The sequence below is a fragment of the Mobula birostris genome, chromosome 4 (assembly GCF_030028105.1).
Source record: "Mobula birostris isolate sMobBir1 chromosome 4, sMobBir1.hap1, whole genome shotgun sequence".
In the NCBI taxonomy this organism is placed as follows: domain Eukaryota; kingdom Metazoa; phylum Chordata; class Chondrichthyes; order Myliobatiformes; family Myliobatidae; genus Mobula; species Mobula birostris.
This window is the reverse complement of record NC_092373.1, coordinates 160,551,338-160,571,741: the sequence shown is the minus strand read 5'-3', so window position 1 is coordinate 160,571,741 and position 20,404 is coordinate 160,551,338.

The window sequence follows — 20,404 nt, the reverse complement described above, 5'->3', positions numbered from 1 at the left end:
TGCTGGTGAACGCAGCAGGCCGGGCAGCATCTGTAGGAAGAGGTACAGTTGACGTTTCAGGCCGAGACCCTTCGTCAGGACTAACTGAAGGAAGAGTGAGTAAGAGATTTGAAAGTGGGAGGGGGAGGGGGAGATCCAAAATGATAGGAGAAGACAGGAGGGGGAGGGATGGAACCAAGAACTGGACAGGTGATTGGCAAAGGGGACACGAGAGGATCATGCGGCAGGAGGTCCGGGGAGAAAGACAAGTGGGGGGGGGAACCCAGAGGATGGGCAAGGGGTATAGTCAGAGGGACAGAGGGAGAAAAAGGAGAGAGAGAGAAAAAAATGTGTGTATATAAATAAATAACTGATGGGGTACCAGGGGGAGGTGGGGCATTAGGGGAAGTTAGAGCAGTCAATGTTCATGCCATCAGGTTGGAGGCTACCCAGACGGAATATAAGGAGTTGTTCCTCCAACCTGAGTGTGGCTTCATCTTTACAGTAGAGGAGGCCGTGGATAGACACGTCAGAATGGGAATGGGATGCGGAATTAAAATGTGTGGCCACTGGGAGATCCTGCTTTCTCTGGTGGACAGAGCGTAGGTGTTCAGCAAAGCGGTCTCCCAGTCTGCGTCGGGTCTCGCCAATATATAGAAGGCCACATCGGGTGCACCGGACACAGTATATCACACCAGCCGACTCACAGGTGAAGTGTTGCCTCACCTGGAAGGACTGTTTGGGGCCCTGAATGGTGGTAAGGGAGGAAGTGTAAGGGCATGTGTAGCACTTGTTCAGCTTACAAGGATAAGTGCCAGGAGGGAAATCAGTGGGGAGGGATGGGGGAAACGAATGGACAACGGAGTCGCGTAGGGAGCGATTCCTGTGGAAAGCGGGGGGGGGGGAAGGAAAGATGTACTTAGTGGTGGGATCCCGTTGGAGGTGGCGGAAGTTACACAGAATAATATGTTGGACCCGGAGGCTGGTGGGGTGGTAGGTGAGGACCAGGGGAACCCTATTCCTAGTGGGGTGGTGGGAGGATGGAGTGAGAGCAGCTGTGCTTGAAATGGGGGAGATGTGTTTGAGAGCAGAGTTGATGGTGGAGGAAGGGAAGCCCCTTTCTTTAAAAAAGGAAGACATCTCCCTCGTCCTGGAATGAAAAACCTCATCCTGAGAGCAGATGCTGCGAAGACGGAGGAATTGCGAGAAGGGGATGGCATTTTTGCAATGCGAGAAGGGGATGTCCTCAGTAAGGGCCTCACCTTTGTCCCCCTTCGCCCAAACCTCAGTGAGTTCCGTGTTCACCATGATGCGTAACTCTTCTTCCACCGTCTCTGTCTCCGAGCCTACTTCTTCGGCAAGGACTCTTCCACCCCCACCGATGACCCTTCTCCCGTCTTCAACCCTCCTCTTCTTCATGGACACCACGCTCTGGTCTTCTGCCTGCTCTGGATCTCTTTATCGCTATTTGCGGACGGGACATCAACGGTCTCGTCTTCACCGCACCTTGTTCCCATTTCAACCTCACTCCTCCAGAACGCTCTGCTCTCCACTCCCTCCGCACTAATCCCAACCTTACTATTAAACCCGCCGATAAGTGGGGTGCTGTTGTAGTCTGGCGTACTGACCTCTACCTTGCCGAGGCACAGCAACAACTCGCGGATACCTCCTCTTATTTACCCCTCGATCGTGACCCCACTAAGGAGCACCAGGCCATTGTCTCCCACACCATCACCGACTTTATCCACTCAGGGGATCTCCCATCCACTGCTACCAACCTTATAGTTCCCACACCTCACACTTCCCATTTCTACCTCCTACCCAAGATCCACAAACCTGCCTGTCCTGGCAGACCTATTGTCTCAGCTTGCTCCTGCCCCACCGAACTCATTTCTGCATATCTCGACACGGTTTTATCCCCCCTTGTTCAATCCCTTCCTACCTATGTTCATGACACTTCTCACGCTCTTAAACTTTTCGATGATTTTAAGTTCACTGGCCCCCACCGCTTTATTTTCACCATGGATGTCCAGTCCCTATATACCTCCATCCCCCACCAGGAAGGTCTCAAAGCTCTCCGCTTCTTTTTGGATTCCACACCAAACCAGCTCCCCTCTACCGCCACTCTCCTCCATCTAGCAGAATTAGTTCTTACTCTTAATAATTTCTCCTTTGGCTCCTCCCACTTCCTCCAAATTAAAGGTGTAGCTATGGGCACCCGTATGGGTCCTAGCTATGCCTGCCTTTTTGTTGGCTTTGTGGAACAATCTATGTTCCGTGCCTATTCTGGTATCTGTCCGCCACTTTTCCTTCGCTACATCGACGACTGCATTGGCGCTGCTTCCTGCACGCATGCTGAGCTCGTTGACTTTATTAACTTTGCCTCCAACTTTCACCCTGCCCTCGAGTTTACCTGGTCCATTTCTGACACCTTCCTCCCCTTTCTAGATCTTTCTGTCTCTATCTCTGGAGACAGCTTATCCACTGATGTCTACTATAAGCCTACTGACTCTCACAGCTGTCTGGACTATTCCTCTTCTCACTCTGTCTCTTGCAAAAATGCCATCCCCTTCTCGCATTTCCTCTGTCTTCGCTGCATCTGCTCTCAGGATGAGGCTTTTCATTCCAGGACGAGGGAGATGTCTTCCTTTTTTAAGAAAAGGGACTTCCCTTCCTCCACCATCAACTCTGCTCTCAAACGCGTCTCCCCCATTTCACGCACATTTGCTCTCACTCCATCCTCCCACCACCCCACTAGGAATAGGGTTCCCCTGGTCCTCACCTACCACCCCACCAGCTTCCGGGTCTCCCTCCTGGCACTTATCCTTCTAAGTGGAACAAGTGCTACACATGCTCTTACACATCCTCCCTTACCACCATTCAGGGCTCCAGACAGTCCTTCCAGGTGAGACGACACTTCACCTGTGAGTCGGCTGGGGTGATATACTGCGTCCGGTGCTCCCGGTGTGGCCTTCTGTATATTGGTGAGACCCGACGCAGACTGGGAGACCGCTTTGCTGAACACCTACACTCTGTCCGCCAGAGAAAGCAGGATCTCCCAGTGGCCACACATTTTAATTCCACATCCCATTCCCATTCTGACATGTCTATCCACGACCTCCTTTACTGTAAAGATGAAGCCAGGTTGGAGGAACAACACCTTACATTCCGTCTGGGTAGCCTCCAACCTGATGGCATGAACAATGACTGCTCTAACTTCTGCTAGTGCCCACCTCCTCCTCGTACCCCATCCGTTATTTATTTATATACACACATTCTTTCTCTTTCTCTCCTTTTTCTCCCTCTGTCCCTCTGACTATACCCCTTGCCCATCCTCTGGGCCCCCCCCCTTGTCTTTCTCCCCTGACCTCCTGTCCCATGATCCTCTCGTATCCCCTTTTGCCTATCACCTGTCCAGCTCTTGGCTCCATCCCTCCCCCTCCTGTCTTCTCCTATCATTTTGGATCTCCCCCTCCCCCTCCAACTTTCAAATCCCTTACTCACTCTTCCTTCAGTTAGTCCTGACGAAGGGTCTCGGCCTGAAACGTCGACTGTACCTCTTCCTAGAGATGCTGCCTGGCCTGCTGCGTTTACTAGCAACTTTGATGTGTGACTCTGTGACTATGGCTTTATGTTAATGCAGCACAGGCTAACAGTATCAATGTAAGTTATTTCAATTTCTCATTGGGAGCATTGACTCAACAAATACATTTATGCCCCTTTACTATCTATGAAATCTTAAAATGAATTTTTGCCTATTCAATGTCTTAATGTCTTACTAATGTTTTCATATCACTTTCATGTCTCAAGGTCTTTAAGTGCCTTTGTTTTGATTTGTCTTTGTGTTTCTTCTCAATGTTGTGCTTTAATGTCCTTTGACTTACATGTTTTTGTGTCCTTTTAAAGTTTTGTGTTTGTTTAATGTCGTCCATGTTCCTTTCATATTTTCATGCCCTATTAATCTCCTGATACATTTATTGTCTCTGTTCTATTAATATCCATTTAAAGTCTTTGTACTTTATTGATGTCTTTAGGCTTCTTTGATATCTTTGTTCCCCTTTGACACCTGTGTGTTTTTTTAATACCTTCTTGTCCCATAATGATCTTGTGTTCTTATTTTCTATTCTATACAATATATAGCCATCCAGAGCTATTGCTGCAAGTACGTACTTTTAAGTAAAAAGTAAGATGGATTGAAGAAAACATAAACTAATGTAAACATTAATTTGGTAATGTTAATAATTGTTGGCAGAGACTTTAAATTCTTCAGATCTTTATTTGGTACTATAGAAATTAATATGCTCACTAAGGAGTACATATTGCTTTAATCTTTTTGTTCATAGATTGTTTTTCCAGCGGTATGACACTCAATGCTGCATTGTAGTGTCAGATATACTGTATTATGCATGCAATCTTCTGGAGTGGGTCCAAACCCAGGAACAACTAACGGAGGACAAAAGGCTTCATTGAGTTCAGAGCTTAAGAATGGATGGGTATGGCATTGTATAGGCAAAAGGGAACACTTTAGGGAGGTATTTAATTAGGTCAGTGCAGCATTGTTGGCTGAAGGGCCTGTTCTAGTGCAGAACTGTTCTGTGTCCATGGTATATCTGAATCATCCATTTAGCAATCAGGTTTAGTACTAAATATTGCAGTGTGGAGAACCATAACATATTCTCAGTGGATGATATTCAAAGCAGATATCAACACAGAAAACCACCAAAGTCTGGCCAATGCCTCCAAATCATCTCCATCAACATAATATGGATCCTATTCATAAACATAGCCTTTCAATTTATATTGTCATCCATCTCCAACTCTAATCGTTCTAGTTCCCGCATAATGCCACTCCTATGTGTTATAGCATCTTGTTTGTAGCATATTGGAGTAGGAGCTAGATTTTCTGTGTGAATTCCCACCTGGAGCAAAAGCTGCTGAGGTTCCTGTTGTGGTGCCTCGTGCCTCTGACTCAGTTCACAAGTTTAATCTCCATCGAAGCACTTGAGCCCAGAAGTGCAATGGAATGGAATGTTACACTGTGGCCTTGTCTTCTCTCTCACTAAGACAACGATGTAAAATAGCCCAATGCACTGCTTCACAGAAACCGCAGGACAGTTCTGCAGAGTTCCCAGTCTAACTTTATCCTCGAATTACTATTATTTTGGACAGATATTTGGATAGGAACAACATTAAGGAGTGGGTTTAATGAAAGCAAATGGGACGAACGTAGGTAGACATTGATGCTGGCATGGACAAGGTGGGTCAAAAGGTCCACTTTTAATACTGTATAACTCTACAATTATTTCATCAATATTACTTGGTTGTTTGTGGGAACTTCTTGTGTTCAAGTGGGCAGCTCCATCTGTAAAAATATGACACAGGTTACTCACAACATAATATAGATAATGGTGTTACGATATAATAGATTCAAATTGGCCCATATAATAATGAATATTCAATAATACCTAAAGGCAGCAAAGTACTTTCAGATCTCCTGAGCATGTGAAAGTCCTATATTAATGTAGACCATCTTTTCCTTTATTCATTAGCCAGATATCCTGAGAGAAAAGACACCAAGATGAATTTTGGCAAATAATCACGATCTGGCAGAGAAGTGAAAAAAAAAATTGACTTCAGTGCCAGACAGGCGTATGTTGTCCAATTTCTATTGTTTGGACTGACACAAATTATAGAAAATGACTGGGAAATCAGATGGGAGAAGAATAATGTTTTCTTAATTAGAAAGATTTGCTTTATTAATAAAATTGGTCTCAAACAGTTTAGAACAAGTTAGAATTTAATAGGAATAAGTAATAACATGTAGACTATTTATGGCATGTCAGTCTTACCCACTTAAGAATGGTTTACAAAATATCTCTATTGTTTACATATCATTTTGCTGCAAGGTCATAAACTTCAAGGCCCCTGGAAAGAATGCAACACTTCGCAGAATGTCTTTCAATGGCTGTGTAAGTAGCATTGAGTGATCTCTGAAACTTATTAGAAATAAGTGTGTTAAATTGATCTGATGTTGTATAAAACTTTCACTAGAAACCCAATTCCTGTGAAGTAGTAGCAGATTAATAGCACAACTAGAAATATTTTCATCCTTACTGTAAAATTTGGGGCACAGGTTGCATTAGTGTATCAGCCTCAGTTTTAATAAATTAACTTTCTTTGGTTTAACACAATTTTAACAATCCCCCTATAAGCCCAGGTCAATAATAGAAAAAAATCAGGTCAAGTTCTGAAGCCCCATCTATTTCATTAAAGATGTAGTCAGAGAAGAAGAAACTGTTTCCAAGGCAAGAATTGTGTATAAGATGATAAGCGACAGGGGTGTATAAGTTCAACTTTCAAAGTAAATTTTATTATCAAAGTACGTACAGTATATGTCACCATATACTACTTTTTGCAGGAATTCAAAGCAGAACAAAGAAATAAATAGAATCAATGAAAAACTACGTACAAAGAGTAACAAACAAGCAATATGCAATAGAAGACAAACTGTGAAAATACAAAAAATAGTAATAAAAAGCAAAGGATAAAATTGAAAGATCAGAGTGGTCAAGAATGCATAGAGTCAAAAGAGTTGGGGGAGATCTTAAATGGAATTTTTTTGTATCTGTATTTACTTGGGGGGTGGACACAATCCATAGAAGTGAGGCAAAGCATCAATGAGGTCATGGATCCCACAGAGGCTACAGTGGAGGAGGTGTTTGATGTCTTAAGGCAAATTAGAATGGACAAATCCCAAGGGATTTCCTTGGACCCTGCGAGAGGCCAGTGCAGAAATTGCAGGGATATTTAAATCATCCTTCATGACAGGTGAGGTACAGGAGGATTGGAGGATAGCTTATCTTCCAGTATTTGAGAAAGGCTCTAAGAATAAACCAGGAAATTATAGGCCAGTGAGCCTGACATCAGTAGCGGGAAGGTTATTGGAAAGTATTGTAAGGGACCTGGATATATGAGTATTTGCATAGTCAGCATGACATTGTGTACAGTAGGTCGTATCTAACAAATGCTGCAAAGTTTTTTGAAAAAGTTACTGTGAAAGTTAATGAAGACAAGGCAGTGGATGTTGTCTACATCGATTTTAGCAAGGCATATAACAAAGCCCTGCAAGGGAGGTTGGTCAAGAAGGTTCAGGCGCTTGGCATTTAAGATGAGGTAGTAAATTGGATTAGAAATAGGCTTTACAGGAAAGACCAGAGAGTGATAGTATACGATTGCTTCTCTGACTGGAGACTTGTGACTAGTGGAATGTCAGAGGAATCGATGCTGGGTCCATTGTTGTTTGTTATCTATACCTTCAACATGGATGATAATGTGGTTAACTGTATCAGCAAATTGGTGGATGACATCAAAATTGGAGGCGTAATGAACAACAAGGAAGATTATCAAAGCTTGCAATGGGATCTGGGCCAGCTGGAAAAATGGCAGATGGAATTTAACGCAGACAGGTGTGAGGTGTTGTACTTTGGGAGGACCAACCAGGGTATGTCTTGCACAGTGAGCAGCAGGGCACTGAGGAGTGCAGTAGAACAAAGGGATCTGAGAATACTGGTCCATAGTTTGTTGAAAGTTGTGTCACAGGTAGATAGGGTCATTGTCGGGACTGGAGGAGCTGGGTTATAAGGAAAGATTGAATAGGGGGTATAGATAGGGTAAATGCAAGCAGCGTTTTCCCACTGAGGTTGGTTAAGACTGCAACCAGAGAACATAGGTTAAGGGTGAGGCGTGAAATGACTAAAGGGAACATGAGGGGAATCTTCTTCACTTAGAGGGTGATGAGAGTGTGGAATGAGCCGCCAGCCCAAGTGGTGGATGTGATTTTGATTTCAGCGTTTAAGAGAAATCTGGTTGGGAGGGGTGGGGAGGTCTATGGATTGGACGCAGGTCAATGGGACTAGGCAGGTTAAATATTATCTGCATGGACTCGATCGGTGAAAGAACCTGTTTCTCTGCTGTGGTTTTCTACTATTCTATACATATAAATAAGTAATCAGTTCAGTATTGAAGTAAATGAAATTAGCCAGGCTGGTTCAGGTACCTGATAGCTGAAGGATAATAACTGGTTGAATCTGATAGTGTGGGACCTAAGGCTCCTGTACCTTCTTCCTGGTGGCAGTAGGGAGAAGAGAGAATGGCCTGGTTGGTGGGCGTCCTTGATAATGGATGCTGCTTTCTTGTGGCAGACCTCCTAGTAGGTGTGCTCAATGGTGGCAAATATGATGATGAGGCTTTATTAGAGTGGGCAGCCATCACCTTTATCCAAAGGCAGAAGTGGCTAACAAGCGAGGACATAACTTTAAGGTGATAGGAGGAAAGTTTAGGGGAATGTTAGAGGTATGTTTCTTACACAGAGTGCAGTAGGTGTGTGGAATGCATTGCCAGAAGTGCTGGGGAGGCAGATAAATTAGGGACATTTTGGAGACTCTTAGATAGGCGTATTGATGAAAGAAAAGTGGAGGGCTACGTGTGAGAAAAGGATTAGACTGATCATGTGGTAGGTTAAAAGGTCGGCACACCTCGTGCTATACTGTTCTATGTTCTATATTCTACATGAAGGATTGGTAATAAATGACAACAAATGTAAGTGAACTGCCAAAAGTGCTCCAGTAAGAAGAGGGGATGAGGGGAGTTTTTTAAAGCTGTGAATTGTGGCCTGGTTTGCAGGGCCTAAAAACAGATTCAACAGTAACTTCCATAAAGGAATGAGATATGTGGAAGTAAGTAAGGTGAAGGGCTAAGGGGAAAGAGCAACAAAGTGGGACAAATTAAATACTCTTTCCAATGGCCAGCAGAAATAGCTCAACATTGGTTTCACTGGGCAGGACAGATTGTTCACACGGTTGATACTGCATTTCCAAAGTGGATATCTTACTCTGAGCCCGATGTGAAAAAGCATTATCGTGTACTCAGAGTTAAAGATTCAGTGATGTGCTCAAAGTTTCCTTGAAGAAGTGTAACATCTCCACTGAATCTTAGATCCGTCTGGTCACAACTGCTTATGGTGGAGAAGGAACATTCGGGATGGGGTTAGGAACTCAAAATCGTGTGATGGGAATACACAATGCCACTGTCTAGACAAGACTGCACCACTTCACAACCTATCCACCCAACTGAACCATTGACACTCCCTGTCCCACCTGTGGAAGAGACTGTAATTCTCATACTAGCCTCAGTAGCTAACTGAGAGTCCACAAATCAGAAATAAAAGCAAACTATTCTTAATTCCAAGGGACTGTCTTATAGAGAGGAATGAATTGAATGAGTTCTTTCTTTGCTGTGACTAAACCACTGGCCTTCTTTGGGTAAAGAACAGGTTCTATTTTTATAGCCATCCATAATTAAATTTTATCGATAAACCAGAAAATACACAGAAATAACTCAATATGGTAACCGTACCTCCACTATATGGTAATGAATGGTATCAAAAGCACATAAAACTAATTAGAAAGAACAATTATTAAAACTGTAGAGAGAGATTAAACTAGTCCTGCCATTTATAGGAGTGGACTTTTGAAGTTAATAACATTATAGGAGCCTGTTTTTACGTAGGCGTGTCTGTAAGATGGGTATTCATAACCCAGGGACAGGCTGAATGCTGTAAGTGCAACTAATGGGAAGCTAAAATGTTAATTATAATGTGGTTGTAGAAGGGCTCCTCTATACCCAGGACTAACAGTTCTGTACATTGTACAACATTTCCAGAGAAAGGACAAGATTAACGACACTTAAAATGTACTTGGATAGGAGGTAAGGGGGATATGAGCAAATGGAACTAGCTTAAATGGACCCTTGATCAGCATGGACCTGTTGAGGTGAAGGACCCAATTCTGTGTTGTACGCCTGTATGGCCGTAAGACAGTTAACACCAGCTAAGGCTAAAATGTGACCTTCATGAGCATTGAACATGTGTTTACAGTGTTTGCCATTTGACATCCAGTGCATTAATGCCCACTATCATGTAAGCAAGGGAATAAATTCATTGAACCTAATTTTTTATTTCACTGAACTAACAGAAGAAAGAATTTAAGACCTTCAGAAACATCCCCTCTTTTCAGATGCTTGAGATATTTATTTATACACACTTCATTCCATATCCACATTTGAACCTCTAAGCTTATTTTTTATATAATTCTTTACTCTTATAATTGTTTCATGTAGTTCAAATTCCTAATACATGCAAATGTTTATAGCAAATAAAGTTGAATCTAGATTCTGAGTTTGAATCAACCCTAACAATCTCTGTCATTCATTTAATAAAGCTTATCGTATGTCGTGGGAAACTTGATGTTACTAGCTGACATATTGTTATTACTATTGTTATAGAAGCCCCACTTCCCCACTATTGTCCTTCAGGACAGAGAGCCTGCTATCTCTGTCTTAATCAGCTTGATAAATGACTTCAGGTCCATACTATGTGGTTGACTCTAAATACCCTCAGGGCAACTAACATCATCAGCACAGCCCAAATCCCAAGAAAAATAAATAAAGCTCTTCTCCCTGTCGACAGAAACAAATGTTGACTGGGAATGCTGAATGCTTAAAAGCAAGAGTATATCTTCCAAAATCTCCTGGGAGTGGACTGTGCCGGTAGATTTTATTACACAGGAACAAAAGAAACAAAAATGCGGCAGCATTTCTCTTATTTAATTCCACTGCACTCTACATACTGGTATCAGATGTACTGAGACGAAAACGCACAAGATTAATTGCATTCATAATGCAGAAAGATTGTTACTGGCAAGACAGCAAGCAAAATAAATATTAAGTAAAAACAATTAAAGCAAGATTTTGAATCATATGTACTGTGGAATCAAAAATGATTAAGTGATGGCAATCTTCTCTGTGATTCAGAATAAATTGTCTCCATCTCCCAACCTCAGCTACACTGTGAAAATTTTCTTCTTTCAGGTGAAATGCTATGGTACAGCGCCTGTGTGAGAAAATGGCTTCAATTCATGTAGCTTATAATCGGGCGGGAGGAGAAGATGGCGGCGCGACACAGCGTGCGCAGCCCTCCGGTGAAATTATATCGTATTTGTAAGTAGGACACCGTGCACAACTCTGATTTGATGGAGACAGACGTGAGAAGGCACAGAGGAAAATCTGGAGAAATTTCTGAAATGCCCGGTTCGCTGCTGCTGCTACTGTGCGTTCGAGAATCTCCGGAGGGAAGGCCTCAAAATCCCCGGCTTTGTCTGCTGCTGGCAACCGAGGCTGGGGTCAAAGCGTTTGGCAGAGATGGTGCTCGGTACTCAGTGTCGGAGGGCTGATCGGAGCTCGAAATTTTCGGACGACTCAGAGTCGGACTGTGGTCGGGCATGGCAGGGAGAGTTTTCTTCCTTCTCCCGTCTGCGTGAGATGTGGGACTTCCGAGAAACTTTGAACTTGTTTACTGTGCTCATGGCCTGTTCTTCATCAAGTTATGGTATTGTTGCACTCTTGTAATTATATGTTATAATTATGTGGTTTTTGTCAGTTTTTCAGTCTTGGTCTGTCCTGTGTTTCTGTGATATCACACTGGAGGAATATTGTATCATTTCTTAATGCATGCATTACTAAGTGACAATAAAAGAGGACTGCGTGCCCTTATAATCTAATCTAAGTGGGGAAGCAGGCATTGGGATGTGCTTCATTTGAATCAGACTGCAATGAACACCCTAGCATCATGTATTGTAATAGACAATTGTAGATGAGGCTTTAAACAAAAGAAGTTGTGGGAAGATTCAGGTCAGGAGAAATTTAGAAAGTTAAAGGATAGTGTAGAGTGAAGAAATGGTACGTGATTAACACAGTTTGTCAGGAAAGAGCAGTGCAGACAAACAAAGAGAATACCTTCAATTGGAGCCAGAGGAGGGAATATAATAAATCCTGAAAATCATGAAGTTTCTTCATCTGAATGTAAGCATCAGCTGTAACCAGACAATTTATTGGAGCTTAAAAGCCATATTGAGACATACAGTTGTTACAACATGATGAGCATTGGAAACAAAATATTCCACAGTACTTACATTTTGGAAGAAATGAGCAAAATGCAAAAGCAAGATCCCACCCAATGATAAAAAAAATAGGAAATTTCCTGGTGGTGGCTGATGGAGTAACAGCAATCTGCTGTTGCTCCGACGCTAATTATCTTACTATTTCCAACCTGTCTTGAAACTTCTTTTTTAAGTGTGATATTCTTTCATTATGGATACAAGGAGGGCCAGAGGTACTAAAAAGGATGATTTTTCTGCCTCTTTGGATTCTATTATGGATTTGCTGCAAAGTCATACACGAGAAGCCTCTGAGAAGTTTCAACAATTCAGCTCTGAATTTAAACAAATGGATGGTAAATAGGATTCTATTCAACAAACTCTTAATGAACACGATAAACATATAAAAAATAATGAAGAAATTTTGGCGTCTCTGGAAACAGAAGTGGATGATTTGCAAAAACTTTGTGAAAAGCAATCTAGGTCCAACGAAAAGTTAAGACAGAAGATTATCAACCTAGAAAATTGAAGTAGAAGAAACAACTTATGGGTTCTGGGTCTTGAAGAATTAATCGAAAGTAATCATCCTATGGAATTTTTTGTAAACTTTTTGCAAGAATTATTTCCGGAGATTTTGACATCTGTGCCTATGATTGATTGAGTTCACAGATCTCCTGTGTTTAGACCTCCTAAGGGTCAGAGACCAAGATCAGTAATAATCCGTTTTCAGGAATTTAAAACAAAGAAACTCTTCATTTGCGAATCTCTTCAAAGAGGCATGATTGACTATTATGGTCATAAGATTAGAATTGTCGAAGATTACTCGCCTGAGGTTATGCAGGGATGTGTTAAGTTCAAAGAAGTTATATCCGAGCTTTTTAATAAGGGTTTCAAACTTTCCCTTCGCTACCCAGCCCAACTCAGAATCACACTTAAAGATGGATCTTTCGAATGGTTTTGTTCGACTGTTGAAGCACAAAGGTTTTTAAAATCTGAAGGCTAGTTATTTAGTTTGTCCTTACATGAAGACACAAGATTAAATGAGAAACTTTTAATTACAAATCCCGTTGAAGGGGCATGATTGGTTATAAAGTGGAATATTAAGATTCTCAAAGATTATTTGCTTGAGATTATGCAGGAACATGCTAAGTTTAAACAAGCTTTGTTGGAATTTTTTTAACAAGGATTTTAACCCGTCCCTTGGCTACCCAGTTTGACTGAGAATCTCATTAAAGATGGATCCTTCGAATGGTTTTGTTTGAATGCTGAAGCACGAAGATTTTTTAAATTTGAAGGCTAACTGCTTAGTCTGTTTTTTCATGAAGATACAAGATTAAATGTTTAATGTCTTTCTGTATGAATAATTGTATCTTTTACTTTTGGTAAACCTTTGTAACTAATTTCCTTTTGTATTTTTTAATACTGTATTTTTGATATACGAGAATTGAATTCCTTGTTTGGGTATTGTTTAATCTAGGTTGGAATATAAGTAACCTTGAAACTAATTGGAGCAATCACCAGGTTTTTTTGGGGAGGGTTCTCCGTAGTTGTAGATGCCGACTTTCTATTGGTCTGTCTTCTTTCTTTGGGAGGTGGGCAGGGGTATGATCTTTCTCTCAGAAGCTGTTTTCGAATTTTTAACCAATTTCTTGCTTGGTTATCATTTCTCAAGGTTTATGGCTTGGTGTTAACTTACATTTTAACCCTTCCTTTAAATAATATTAAAAATGGACCAAACTATTAATTTACTTAGTTTTAACATGAAAGGGTTAAATCACCCTTTTAAACGTAATAAGATTTTTGCTTATATTAGGAAATTTAAGGTTCCTATTATTTTCTTACAAGAAACTCACATACGCAAATGTGATAATCCATGATTTTTTAGCCATTGGAATGGACTTTGTTTTCATTCTTCTTTTCAGGCCAAATCTAGAGGAGTTTCAATTCTTACAGATAATACATTTCCTTTGTCCAACATAAAATAATGTCTGATACTAATGGATATTTTGTTATAGTTTCAGGAAAACTAGATAATAAATTAATAGTATTTGCCAATGTGTATGCCCAAATGTAGATGATCCAGGATTCTTTGAGCATTTTTTTTTCATTTTTATCAGATCTGAATCTTTAGTCTTTGGTGATGGGAGGAGATTTTAACTGTTGGCTAAACCCAATTTTAGACCGATCATCTTCTAAACCAGCGTCTCTTAATAAATCAGCTTTGTTTATTCAACCTTTTTTATTGAGGTGTGGTATTGTTGATGTTTGGCATTTTTTTACATCCTTTAGATAGGGAGTATTTTTTTTTTCCCATGTACATCATACATATTCCAGTATTGATTTTTTTTATTGATAGTCAGATGATTTCATCAGTTCATTCCTGTGAATATAAGGAGATTGCTGTTTCAGATCATGCTCTTGTATTTATATCTTTAAATCTCCCTGGTCTTCCTCAAACCAACAGATTTTGGCGTTTTAATACAACTTTGTTATCTGATAAGGAATTTTAAAAATCTCTAGAGAAGCAAATTATTTTGTTTTTTGAAGAGAATAAAAAGAAAGAGACCTCTAATCTTATTGTATGGGATACTTTCAAGGCCTACTGTAGAGGACAAATTATTTCTTATACTGCCAGTGTTAAGAATAAAGCTAATAAAGGAGGAGAGGAGAAGATGGTGGCGCAACGCAGCTCGCAGCAGTCACTCCGGTGGTGATGTCTGTTATTTGTCAAGTAGGGAGCCGTGCACAATCCTTATTTGATGGAGACGGACATGAGAGCACGGAGGAGGGAAGGGAGGGAACATCAACTCAAACCATGAGAGGCCTGCGTCGGGCATTTTCATGCCTTACAAGGTGCATATTGGAAGTCTATGTGGGGCGCCACTCCTCGCACAGACTAGAGCAATGTGTGATTAAGTGCCTTGCTCAGGGGCACAAAAATGCTGCTACAGCTGAGGCTCAAACTAGTGACCTTGAGGTAACTAGACAAACGCCTTAACCACTTGGCCACGTGCCCAACATGGAGTAACATCTGGCAAAACTTCTGAAATGCCTGCTTCGCTGCTGCTGCTACTGTATGGTCCGAAATCTCTGGAGGGGAAGGCCCCGGGTCCTCGGCTTTGCTTGCTGCTCGGCGGCCAGGGCGGGGTCAAAGCGCTCGGCAGAGGACGGTGCTCGGTGCTCAGTGTCGAAGGGCTGGTCGGAGGCACGAAGATTTTTGACGGATTCAGAGTCCACTGCAGTCGGGTGCTTCCAATGGTGCTGCATCGGCAAGTTTATGGTGCTTGGAGGTTCATGGCAGGGAGGGTTTCTCCCTTCTACCGTCTGCATGCGATGATGAGGCTATCGGGACTTTTTTTTACCATGCCCATAGTCTGCTCTTTATCAAATTATGCTATTGCTTTGCACTGTTGTAACTATATGTTATAATTATGTGGTTTTGTCAGTTTTAGCCTTGGTTTGTCCTGTATTTTTTGTGATATCATTCTGGAGGAACATTGTATCATTTTTTAATGCATGCAATTCTAAATGACAATAAACAAGGACTATGTCCTCATAATCTAATCTAAAAAAAACTAATCTAATCTAATAAAGAAAGAATTGAATTAGCCAATTAATTGAAACAGTTAGATCAAAAATATGCTACAGCTCCAGATCCTGTCTTATATAAAACACTTGTTGAAGTTAAAACTATATATGATCTTCTGTTAACATATCCAATTGAAAGTCAACTTCTTAAAGATAAAACTCAATTTTACATTCACGGAGATAAATCAGGCAAAGTATTGGCCAACCAATTAAAAACTTCTGTAGTTAAATGACAAATTAAAGTTATTTGCAAATCCAATGGTGATAGGACAACTGATCACTCTGAAATAAATGATACCTTTAGAGAATTCTATTCTGAACTTTATAGTTCTGATTCCCCTAAAGGTAATACTGTAATGAATTATTTTCTTGATCAATTAAATATTCCTGCACTTTCTGCAGATAATTGCAAACAGATGGATCAACCTATTTCTTACGAGGAATTTGCCAAGGCTATACGTTCATTACACTCTGGGAAGGCTTCGAATCCAGGTGGATTTTCTGGAGAATTTTATAAGGCCTTTTCTTCATTAATTATTCCGCAGTTACACTTAATCTTTTTGGATTCTTTCAAATTGGATAATTTGCCTCAATCTTTTTATGAAGCTTCTATTTCGCTTATCCTAAAAAAGAACAAGGACCCAACTGAATGCTCTTCATATAGTCCAATTTCATTACTCGAGGTTGATACTAAAATTCTTTCTAAAGTTCTGGCTCGTAGGATTGAAAATATTTTACCTTCTATTATTTCTGATGATCAGACGGGATTTATTAAAAACCGACATTCCTATTTTAATATACGCTGTGTATTAAATGTTATTTACTCTCCTTCTCAGGAGATATCGGAATGTGTGATATCCTTTGATGCTGTGAAGGCCTTCGATCGGGTTGAATGGAATTATTTATTTAAAACCTTAGAAGAATTTATTTTTGGACCAGATTTTATTCAATGGATTAAATTACTTTATCTATCTCCTTCTGCTTGGGTTCTTACTAATTTTCAAAATTCCAAACCACTTAACCTTCACTGCGGAACTAGACAAGGCTGTCTGTTGAGTACTTTGCTTTTTGATCTAGCTTTAGAACCCCTTGCCATTGCTTTTTGAGAATCTAATGATATCTGTGGTATTTTAAGGAGAGGTATCACCCACAAAATTTCGCTTTACGCTGATGATATATTGCTTTTTATCTCTAATGTTGAGACCTCGCTACCTTGCGTACTTCCTTTACTCTCCCATTTTAGCCAGTTTTCAGGATATAAATTGAACCTACTTAAGAGTGAATTATTTCCTTTAAATAATTTGGTATCAATTAATACTAATCCCCCTTTTAAAATCATAAGGAATCAATTTACTTACTTGGGTGTAACAGTCACTAAGAATTACGAACACCTGTTTAAAGAAAACTTTAACACGAGGAAATCTGCAGATGCTGGAAATTCAAGCAACACACACAAAAAATGCTGGTGAATGCAGCAGGCCAGACAGCATGTAAAAAGGATATGATTAAATTGGTCACCTCTTTCAATATCATTGATTGGACAAATTAATTCTACTAAAATAAATATGCTACCTAAATTTATATATCCTTTTCAGGCTTTACTCGTTCTTATTCCTAAATCTTTCTTTGACTCTCTTGAATCTATTTTATCCTCCTATATATGGAAAAATAAACGTCCTCGTTTAAATAAAGTTCATCTTCTAAAACCTAAAAAGTCTGGAGGTTTAGCCTTACCTAATTTTAGGTTTTATTACTGCGCAGTCAATATACGATATCTTTTGTTTTGGCTATATTCTATTAATCGTGTAGACGGTCTGGTATGGATTTCTTAAGAAGCTAACCCTGTTGATAAATTTTCTATTATTTCTCTTCTTGGATCCTCACTTCCTTTATTTGTAAGTAAACTAACTGATAATTCAATAGTTAAACATACTCTGAGGATCTGGATACAATTCAGAAAACATTTTGGTTTATTGAGATTTTCCCTTTCTAGTCCCACTTCTTCTAATTATTTTTAAACCCTCTATGACTGATTTAGCTTTTAAAGAATGGGACCGGTTGGGTATTAAATGTTTTTGGGAACTTTTTGTGGGAGAAAATCTTTTCTCATTTGAGCAATTGTCAGCTAAATATAGCTTACCCAAAACTCACTTTTTTAGAGATCTACAAATCAGAGACTTTCTAAGATCTCAATTATACACATTTCCTATAAGCTCAGATAAGAACTTACTAGATGTAATTTTTAGTTTGACACCTTTTCATAATGGTTCAATATCTCATATTTATGGTATGTTACTGGAGATGAGGAATGTTCCTTTAGACAAAATTAAGAATCTTTGGGAACAAGATTTACAGACATCAATATCTGAGGAAACTTGGAATGAAATTTTTAAACTGGTTAATACTTCATTGCTATGTGCTCGCCATTCCCTCATACAATTTAAGGTGGTACACAGAGCTCATAAGACTAAGGATAAGCTATCTCGTTTTTATTTGGATATATCTCCCCACTGTGACAGATGTAATAATGGAGAAGCTTCATTAATGTTTTGGACTTGTCCGAGTCTTGAGAAATATTGGAAGGAAGTTTTTCGAACTTTTTCTTTACATTTCAAAGTCAATTTTAAGTCTAATCCTCTGACAGCCCTATTCGGTATTGTTGCAGGACAAGATATCAAGCTGAAGACATCTGATTTATATATTTTGGCCTTTAGCTCTCGTATAGCTAGAAAGGCACTTTTGTTTAAATGGAAAGATGTTTCTCCTCCTACTCATGCTCAATGGTTATGCAACGTTATGTCATGCTTAGATTCAGAGAGGATTCGTTGTTCAATTTCTGAATCTCATCAAGACTTTCAAACATTGGGGGGACCCTTTCTGAATTATTTTCAAAACTTTCAAAACCTTCAATTCGTTGTTTAAACTCAGATGTTGGCTATTATTAATTTTTATTATATGAGAAGGTATTTTACCCTTTTTTCTCCTTAATAAATAGCTTCGGTCTTGGTTTTGTAATAAATTAGTATATTTCAATATAATTATTCATTAACTTACATGAATATGGTTAATGAGATTGTTATTATGAATAGATATAATGTAATTGTTAGTTTAAAAAAAATTTTTGACCTTTTATATATACTTTCTTGTACACTGTATTCTTCTATGTCGAAACTAATAACAATATTGGAAAGTAAAAATAGGATTAAAGGATTTTAGTTCATTGAGTCATAGAGCCATTGAACAATACAGCATGCATACAAGCCTTTGACAAAACCAGTCCAATCAGATCACTCTGCCCCTCCAGCTAGGCCCAAATTCCTGAGTTTAGCCCACATCCCTCTGACCTGTATATACAGAATGCAAGCCAAGTTTCTGCACAGATTCTGCCTGCCACGCTGAATTCCTGAGTTTTGACTGCATTGATCCAGATCTACAGTCTCTCTTATGTCAAGTTTTTCACTGTACCTTGGTACATATGATATTATTAAACAAATACACCAGTTCTCGAAATAGAACTGAATGTTCGGCACAATGGGGTCACAGTTCTGTGGCCATTTATCTCATGGCTCTCAGTGGGATCTTGCCCTCTACCACTGTACTTCCCTAACCTTAGAGATATGACTATGCTTTGTAACTGTGAAAAGAACTTAGCTCACCAACAAAAGATGACAATCAAAGTCAGGCTTGATTAATCAATAAATCGTGAGAACAAAGAAAGAGCTGGGTATAAAGCATGGGGATTTGGAAAAGATAAAGAAAGAATGTACAGAAAAGTTTTTTAAAAAAAAGCAGAAATGTTGCATGATAATATATTGGTGAACTCCAATCAAAATTGTCTTTCTACTGATTGAAAGCAACCTCTGGCTCTCTTTGGGTCTTCTATCAATAGGATATTCAGTGGTTTCCAGTTACTTGAAACACATCTAAACCAACACATTTTGGCCCAATTAAGTGGCTGCCCAATTAGCCTATATTTAATAGAAACAGTTTTAAAAAGTGTATAAAAGAAAAAGTTACCATTTAACTGAGTATCAAGTTATGTATTTAAATGATACACAGAACAAATTAGAACATGACCAAAACTGCTACAGTTATATAAAACTGTGTAGTTTCTAATAGGTATCAACAGAGCAATTCACTCAGTGTACACAGATCTGTTCTTTTAATTGACTGTAAATGACCAAAATCAGTGCCGACACCTAGTACATATAGTGGACTGCCTTCAAGCACTGCTTTCAATGATTGCATCCACCAAATCTTCATTTTAATTGTAATATTCAAGATGATTGTCAATACCTTCAACTTCTTTGTTGTTACTAACCTGGTGGAGTAGTGAAATTGTTTCATTTTCTCTCCAGGCCGTTTCTGGCATTTCCAAGCTTGAATGCTTGAGATCGCAGTGAGCAAATTCTGAAACGTCTTACTGTTTATTAGTCACCAACTATAAGTGACAAAAACAACTGCTTTTTGAACACAAACATGCAAATGACGCTATTTTAAAACTGTTCGATCTAAGGTGTAATGTCTAATGGCCACAGATGTGCCCGCGACTGATGCTAGTTAGAAACTGTTAGGCAACAGGCTTCTGCCCAAAGTAAGCAACATAGTGTCACAAATAAACAAAGGGAATCCTGGCTATTTTCTCATAGAAACACGGAAACCTTGAAAAACTACAGCACAAAACAGGTCCTTCGGCCGACAAAGCTGTGCCCAACATGTCCTTACCTGAGAAATTACCTAGAGTTACCCATGGCCCTCTATTTTTCTGAGCTCCATATGCCTGTCTAGGAGTCTCTTAAAAGACCCTATCGTATCCGCCCCTACCACCGTTGCCGACAGCCCATTCC